This window comes from Coturnix japonica, chromosome 1, assembly GCF_001577835.2.
Source record: "Coturnix japonica isolate 7356 chromosome 1, Coturnix japonica 2.1, whole genome shotgun sequence".
Classification (NCBI taxonomy): domain Eukaryota; kingdom Metazoa; phylum Chordata; class Aves; order Galliformes; family Phasianidae; genus Coturnix; species Coturnix japonica.
In genome coordinates, this window is record NC_029516.1 from 148,778,130 (window position 1) to 148,786,126 (window position 7,997).

The following is a 7,997-nucleotide window of genomic DNA, read 5'->3' on the forward strand; positions in this document are numbered from 1 at the left end:
TGGATCTGCCGTAGACCAAATAAAAATGCCTACACGGTGAGGTGCTCTAATCAGGATCAGAATTTTCCAATGTTGTGTTTGTTGCTTTCCTTATTTGTTTGGGTTTTTAAATCGTTCATTGACCTAAGAAATATAGTTATTGTAGTTAACAATACTGTTATAACACGCGCTGACAAAATCCAGATAACTCGAAGTTGGGCTGACACTTGATCCTTTACTCATACTATTGTTCCATAATATTTTTTCCTCCATGACATCATGAACTATGAAAGTGCCAACATTTCTTTTTTCAAGCTGCCTAGCCTTCGTGCCATAACCTTTATGCTTAAAAATAACTTATTTTTCTTAGTGTTTAGTGCGTGTTTTGAGAGGAAGCTGATCACCATGTGAGAATGTTTAACATCTGCAGCGGTTTTACCCCCACATATTCAAAGCAGTTGGCACATGCGTTTATCTGCAGGGGTACAATGACATTTTTCTCAGCAGCTGTATCCATGACAACAACTGGGAATGTCCATGCTTCCTTTTAGTTTTCAGAAGGAGATGGATTTTTACCTTCCTGATGAAATGCCTGGAAGAAAAAGCTGTGTGGTTTTAATTGAGCAGGTTTCCTTTCAACCATTAAATAATGGGCTCTCTCAGGTGCTTTAGTATGGAAGTGGCAAAAGAACAAAACTAAAATGCATGTATCCACGTGTAGCGGGAGAAGAGTGAGTGAGCCTTTGTTTCATGTTCAGCTGCTACAACCTAGTGTGAATTGTGCAAGTGTTTGACAAGTGAAGTGCTTGGGAAGTTCCTTTTATTTGCAGTGTTAACATCTGTACCGAGTATGTAATTTAAAGTGTTTTAAGGTCAGAGATGTAAGGAGTAGCGTATTGTTGGGAGATTCAGTTCTGTAACACAACAGAACCATCCTCCTTGTGAGCAAAAAGAAGTTACTTATGAGTAGTGTGCTGTCTGTTTTCAAACACAGTGGATGGTGCATGGAGTGGTAATGAAGCAATAGATGGGGCAGCTCTTATGGAGCACTAAGCACCCAGAAAATCCAGTGTGACTTACGTGTCTAAACTAGAGTCATTAGTAATGAATATTCTTGAAAACCAGATGATACTTAAGGCGTTCCGTTAGGAATATAGCTGAAGTAAGAGCATGAAAACAAAGGGCACAGAAATCTGAATTCAAAGATGAAGCCAGTGTATTCATCCTGCTAATATACAGGCTGTCAAAACCCAGCAGTTCCTTAGGAGCTGAGGTTTTGATGATTGTGATAATAGAAGTATGAGGCCTATTGCTTTGAGAGGTTTAATATCCATGTTAATGCCTCTTCTTCCTGCTCTCTTTTTGGACCTCATGAGTGATTCCTGGACTTCCCAGGACATCCAGCTTTACTTCTTACTAGGTATCAATGTAGGAAAAAAAACCACTGACCCTAACAGATGATTTAAACTGATTTATTCACAGTTAACTGTACAAGTTGTGTAGATTTTGTTCAGAGAAACACAAGTGTGGGAAGGGGGTATTTCCATGGGTAGTCAAGGAGACTTTGCTCGCAGTTGTTAAATATTTCACTTGTTGATAGATGTTTTACATCCCTGGAGGCATTCAGGACCTGTCTGGATGTGGCTCTGTGCAGCATGGTCTGGTGGTTGGTGACCCTGACTATGAATGGGGTTGAAACTGGATGATCTTTGAGGTCCTTTTTGACCCAGGCCATTCTATGATTCTGTGATTCACTTTGCAGTTCTGAATGTTTGCTATTGATGGAAGTGGTATAGATTATTAATTATTTGTTGTCACAAAGTGTTAGCTACAGGGCTGGAACTGTTCGTTGTCTTTTGCTGTGTGTACATCAAGTGAAAGAGTGTGGAGGCTGGCTGGCTAATGGCTCTGTCACACCACCCAGCCTCAGTTTATAGCTATGAAGGCTGAGATGAAGGCTTCACTGTTTCCAGACAAAAGGAAGCATCTGTGACAGACCTGGGAGCTCCTAAGGACCACTTGGATCTTCTTCTAGAGAGAAATGCATTCTCCAAAACAAGAGTAATGTGTTTGGAGAGGCTGTTACGAAGTCATTACATGGAAGAAGTGCGTGGACAAGACTGTCTTGTCTGATGGCTTGTGAAGAATGCTAGAGGCAGGCTAGAAGCCCTTGGGATGATGAGAGGTAGCCAAAAGTATATGTATTTTGGAGTGGAATAAACAGAAGTCCCCTCTGCTTGAGCTGCTCCACCAAAGGGAGATGAAATGGCTTCCTGCTGGGAAAGGTGTCAGGGTGATTCCTGTTCTGTTTTGAGCTCCCAAGCTCTTGGTGAGAGACCTCAGGGGATCTACCTCTGTGATTCCAATTATGAAACTTTCATCCTTGCTCGGAAACAGCTTCTCTTGGGTTTGGTGAATGGAGTAAAAGGGAGTCATTGTTCCAAGCAAAGTGCAAGCAATGATTTCAAACTATGCAAATTCTGAAGAGTTAATGCAGGGTTAGAGATTATGGCCCTTTTACACAAGCAGGAAATGGGGAAAGCCTTAGCAACCAATAAAAAAAGGTCATATCTATTATATGAGTGCAACTACCTCTGAGAGAACTTTGATTTTACAAGCAAGGCTGGTAGAATTAGACATTTTATTGAACCAGAGTAGGAACTCGCCATCCTGTTTCCAAGCTTATTTTTGGTTTCTGAAGCAGATCTTTACCATGGGGTTTGTGAAGTGCTGGCAGTCCTGGTTATGCATCCACAGGCACCTCCTCCTACCTCTGTTTAACGAGAAGAGGAGGAACGCTGTGCTCAGGAAGGTGAGCCCAGAGAGAACAGCCTTTGGATACAGGCCATTGTCTGGGTTGTCTCTCACTGTTTTACTCTGTTTTTTGGTTCTAGGTGGCACGGCTGGAGGGGTCACCTTCCCGTGCCCCCCAGCTCCCCCCCTCCGGGTGAATTGATGGGCAGCACCTGCCACAATGTGTCAGCAGGGCTCGGCTGGCATCTGTTGCAGCCCTGCACCTGTTAATGGCATCTGTCAGCCAACCTTCCACAGTGTCAAAAAATAATGACTCCAGGAGCGGCAGCCTGCTCACAATCAGTACTTTATTGCCTTGTCCTGCCTTAGTGCCCATTGCAGGGTTGCTGGGAACATCACACTCGCTTCTCTTTCACAGCTTATTTTATTATTTTTTTTTTCCCCTTTAGTTTTCAATTTGTTGCATCATCTCACTGCGAGTGATGTTTGGTTTATGCTGAATGCATACCTGATGGAACTACTCATTGGAGTGCTTGGTTTCTCTGCCAATAAACAATATACCTTGGCAGCGCTGAGCACTTTTTTCCAGTGAACATGTCAATAGTTGCAGAGGGTGGGTGGAAATAAAGAAAAAACCCTCATGTATGATCTCTAAATATGATGCTTGTTTTTAACAGTTGCACCACATTTGTTTGTCACACGTTGCAGCTGTTAGGTGCAGCGGTTTTACCAAAGCCAATGTAATAAGTTGTCTTTGAAAATGAAACCTGCGTGAAGCCATAAGTTAGCAGCTCAATAAACTTCTTTGTTTTAAACCTCAGTATTAGTTTGGAGAATCAGTTTATCAATAGAACAGGCTGTTGCGTTGGAGAGATCTGAAAGAGGGATAATTAACTCTGTTACCGATTCTGTCTGTCTGTCTTTTGTCTGACGGAGTCTGGAAGCAACTTAATAGAATAAAAAGTATTTGAAATTTCATTATCTAAAATTGCTTTCCCTAATTCCATTCACTTTGCATGTTGCAACACTGAATTAGGGTGTATTTTGTTCGTAGCTGCTAATGAACTACGTTCCATTTACCTGCTTACTCCTAGGCCCCTCTAATAAAGTCACGAACTAATAAACTTCAAAGCTGAGGTACAGCAGATGTATCTGGAATAGTGTCTGGTTATAATGGGCCGATCTTCATCTGTTGTGTTACAGACAACGCTGGAAGAGTCTAAACCAATTTATTTATTTTTATTTATTTATTTTTTTTGTGAGGAAAAGGCATCTTTTTTGTTAACATCCATATGATCTTTCAGCTGTGTCTTTTCATTCAGGTTAACATCATCCACACAGAATGTTCATATAATATTTCTCAAGAAATCTTTGAGTACTTTTAAATACTCACAGTTTCACAAATTCAAATATTAGTATCTCTCTCATTAGAGATTTCTTATTCCCTTCGTCGTTCCTTGCCTTCAAGAAACCTCTTCATGATGCAGGTAAATATAGATGATATCTGCCGTCAGAAATACATTCCACCATCTGTTTGTATGTGACCGTAGCGCTTTTTCAAGTGAAAATAGATTAAGTAGGAAAAGCAATATGAAAAAATGATTAAAAAAAAATACTTTGCACAACTAAACTGTTTTACCAAAAGAATATGAAATAAGCATAGCTATCGGGGAGACAGAGGGAAATGGAGCATACAGATAACAAATATAGAACCTTTCCTTTATGGACTCTAAGAGGAGCATGTAAGATAGAATTAATTTCACTTTGTTTTTCACTGATACCATCTATTTCTATTTGTCGATTAACAGAAAGAAAAGGTTGCCTCTATTAAAACATTTATCCCATTTCCCCTTGTCCTTTATGTGTCCCTTTTCATTGCTGTTATGCAGTCAGAATATTGTCCCTGTGGTGTCTGTACAGTGGCATTTTCTAACACAGAGCCTAATCATAGAATGGTCTGGATTGAAAAGGACCACAATAATTATCCAGTTTCAACCGACCTGTTATGTGCAGGGTCGCCAACCACCAGCCCAGGCTGCCCAGAGCCACATCCAGCCTGGCCCTGAATGCCTCCAGAGATGGGGCATCCACAACCTCCTTGGGCAACAATGGAGCAGTTTGGTGTTGATGCCAGATATTTCTGTAGAGTGTTACTTCTTTCCTTTGCTTCCATCTTCCCAGTAATTCATTTTTCATCTCTGCATTAGCCATTCTCAGGTATGTTAATTCTCTTCCTCTGTACTATACGTAATTCATCTGGATAGGTTAAGGTGTGGTGCTGGGATCCCAAAGAGGCAGCTGTGTTGGGGCTTGGCAGGGATGGAGTTACAAGTCACAGCCAGCACTTAGGTCATCTGTGAGAAGCTCTACTAATTACCCTCAAAGAGCAGGATAAATGAGAAACCTGAACAAGGTAACAGTGTCGGGATAGCAGGAACAATTCACTCACAAGTAACTTTCTCAGTGCTCCCGCTGATGATTTCACTTGCTGTTCAAGGCAAATCTAGGCTGCACAGATCTAATCTTTCCCATGCCCTTTTCCACTGCATGAAAATGACTTTCGATAGGGCAGTCCTACCAGTTTAAGACTGCTCTGTAGAAGTACAAAGTGTCAAGTGTTTTGTGATTGATTGTGTTAATATCTTTATGGAAAATACGAATCAAAATAGCATGGGAAATTGAATTGTATTTTAATTCACTGAGTATGTTGGTGGATTGAATTTGCACAGGGCTTCAGAGCTTGTACTGTACTGCAAATGCTGCATAATGAGCATTTCAAAAGGATGCTTGCAAAAAACAGGAGAAATGCTTCTTGTAATGAGCACCTAACGTTTTGACTTTCTTTATAGATAAGTAAGTAGATGATATGTGTGGATCAGGCACATTTCATGAGAACAAATTCTACTGGAATATAAATAACAGCTTCCACTTTATTAGAACGCTGCTTTAACCAGCTGCTACCTCAAAAGGATTTTAAGAAAGAGTTGAAAGATGTTAATATAAGGTTTTACAGTGTGTAGACTAATCAGGGTGTCAACTGATGAGGTGACCTTGGAAGGCAGGGGGCTTTGGTTTAGTGGAAGTTGCTATATTGGCACTTCTTAGTGTGCTTTTCATGCTTGCTCTCCCCCAAATCTCGTTACACTTATTTCACACTCAGGCCTCCAGTGCCACTTTGTCCACCTCCCTTTATTTCTGCCTCCATCTCTTTATTCTGAGCTCCTGCCTGCATCACTTGTGCTTTTCATATTTCAGACCTTAATTTACCTGTAGGAGTGAGGCCATTCCATGTGAGGAAGCTTTTGTGGGAACACAAATTGCACTGGAAGATGAGCGTTCCCCTCTTTCTGTTTCCTATCTTCTAGCCCCTATGTCTTCCCTGTATCTTGGGAGGCAGTGTGGCACAGAGGGGTGGAAGGAGTGTCTGCGCTGTGCTTCGAGCCATGCTCTGCTGCAGCCTCCCATTGCTCTCCAAATTGAAAGCAACGGGCTCTGATAAGAAATGCAGATGTTTAAAAATATCTTAAATAGCTTGAAACGTTTTGAGTGCAGCTTCTTATTTACTTGTAGATGGGAATTTTCTTTTCCTTCAAAGTTTTGTGCTCATGGAACGTCCAAAACTGGAAGCTCAAAATATTGCTTTATATAGAAGCATTCCACTCCCAGCCCAGCTGTGCGCTTTAGCCAATCGGATGAATTCTTTCTATATTAGATTATGTTGGGAGTAATAAATATAACTGAGGGTGGTGGCGTATAAAACCTTGAGAGACATAGGATCCACAACACGTACTGGACATCTCGTGTTTAGCAGGTTTGTAAGGTTACTCCTGGCAAGCAGGCTTGTGCTAGACCCCTGGTGTTGTAGAGGACATGGTTCTAGGGAATCTGTGAAGCAGTAAGTATTGCAAGGAAATTAAGTCTGAAATTGCAAGCGTGTATGTGGAAAAGCAGACTAAGGATAGCGTATTTTGACTGAGCTAATTTCAGTAGTCGTAGTTACCTTCGGTAAACTTGCAGGCTGAGCACTGTTTCTTCTAAAATAGATTTGTGTTACAATCATCAGTGTACTGGAAGAAATAGGTTGGTTGCAGTATGTCTTAGATCTTCCCTATCCTGCATCTGTGTGTGTCTCTGCTGTTTCATTTCCATTTTAATTATGATTTTATTCATCTACAGCTACCTTCCTTTCTCTTTGCAATGTATGTGGTTTAACTTAGTAACATGCAGGGGATCCACAGATCTTCTGTGCAGCATTTCTCTTTTTTACATTTCCTTCAGTTTGGGGTGTATGCATTTCACTTACATGAAACTGTATCTATTTCTCATAACCTTTTCCCCCTCAAGATTTTCACGTTCATTGACAATAACAAGGAACTGAAGTGTTGTTGTGCAGGAATCGAAACAGTGGCTTTGTACTGCTGCTGGAGGTACAAAAATATTATGCTAGGTTTATTTTGATCCCCATTGCTGTGAAGATGAAACCGATTAGTTATGAAGGTTCGGTGTAAAACACTGCATAATGAATGAGTCACTACAATAGAAATGCTCAGCAGTTTGTGACTGCCTTCATACTAATTTTCTTAATAATCATGTCAGTTTTGAAAGACATGTTTTGTCGGGGCTGACTGATCAGCTTCCTCTTGAAGCTTTTTACTCAGATTCCAAAGAATCTGTCTTCTTACTTTATTGAAATAAGCACATACCTGGCACTGAAGGAACACAGGTATTTAGAACCTATCAAGGAGAGCATTATACTGTGCTGCTGCATGCTTACCAATGTGTATTAGTTGATAAACTGGCATTTTAAACTGCTTTACTTCCAAAGCACAGAGAAGAGAGGTAATGTTTGCCTTTGAACACGGCTGCTTTCTTCTTTGTACTTCGGTTACTTGCAAAATGGCAACTTTTAGCGTTGCGTAGTATTAAACAATTTCATTTACTTATTTTATTGATGTTTCTGTTATCATCTGTATTGCACTGCCTGCGTTGCTATGGAACAGAGGTGTGCTGTGGTAAGATCATCACAAAAATATCTGCTTTAAACTGTTCCTTTCATTGCATTGTTTTAATGAAAAGCTGTAAAATGCTAAAAATAAGTATGAAAAAATTCCAATCTTAGTCATGACTAAATGAGTTTCCAACTTTGGTATTATAAAACGTAATATAAAAATTTGGAGTCAGTAACTATGTTCTCAAGTTGCTGGCAGCACAGAATTACCCCCAGAGGAGGAAGAGGTTATTATATATTAGCATATAATGTTCTA

The 7,997-nt window shown here is 40.4% G+C and overlaps 1 long non-coding RNA gene across 1 annotated transcript; it reads left to right on the top strand.

Moving 5' to 3' along the window:
• The first annotated feature begins 1,685 nt into the window (after positions 1-1,685).
• Positions 1,686-3,553, top strand: LOC107308110. The gene is made up of 2 exons (XR_001552642.2): positions 1,686-2,791; positions 2,874-3,553. It is a non-coding gene; the product is annotated as an uncharacterized LOC107308110 (long non-coding RNA).
• Positions 3,554-7,997: the final 4,444 nt, after the last annotated feature.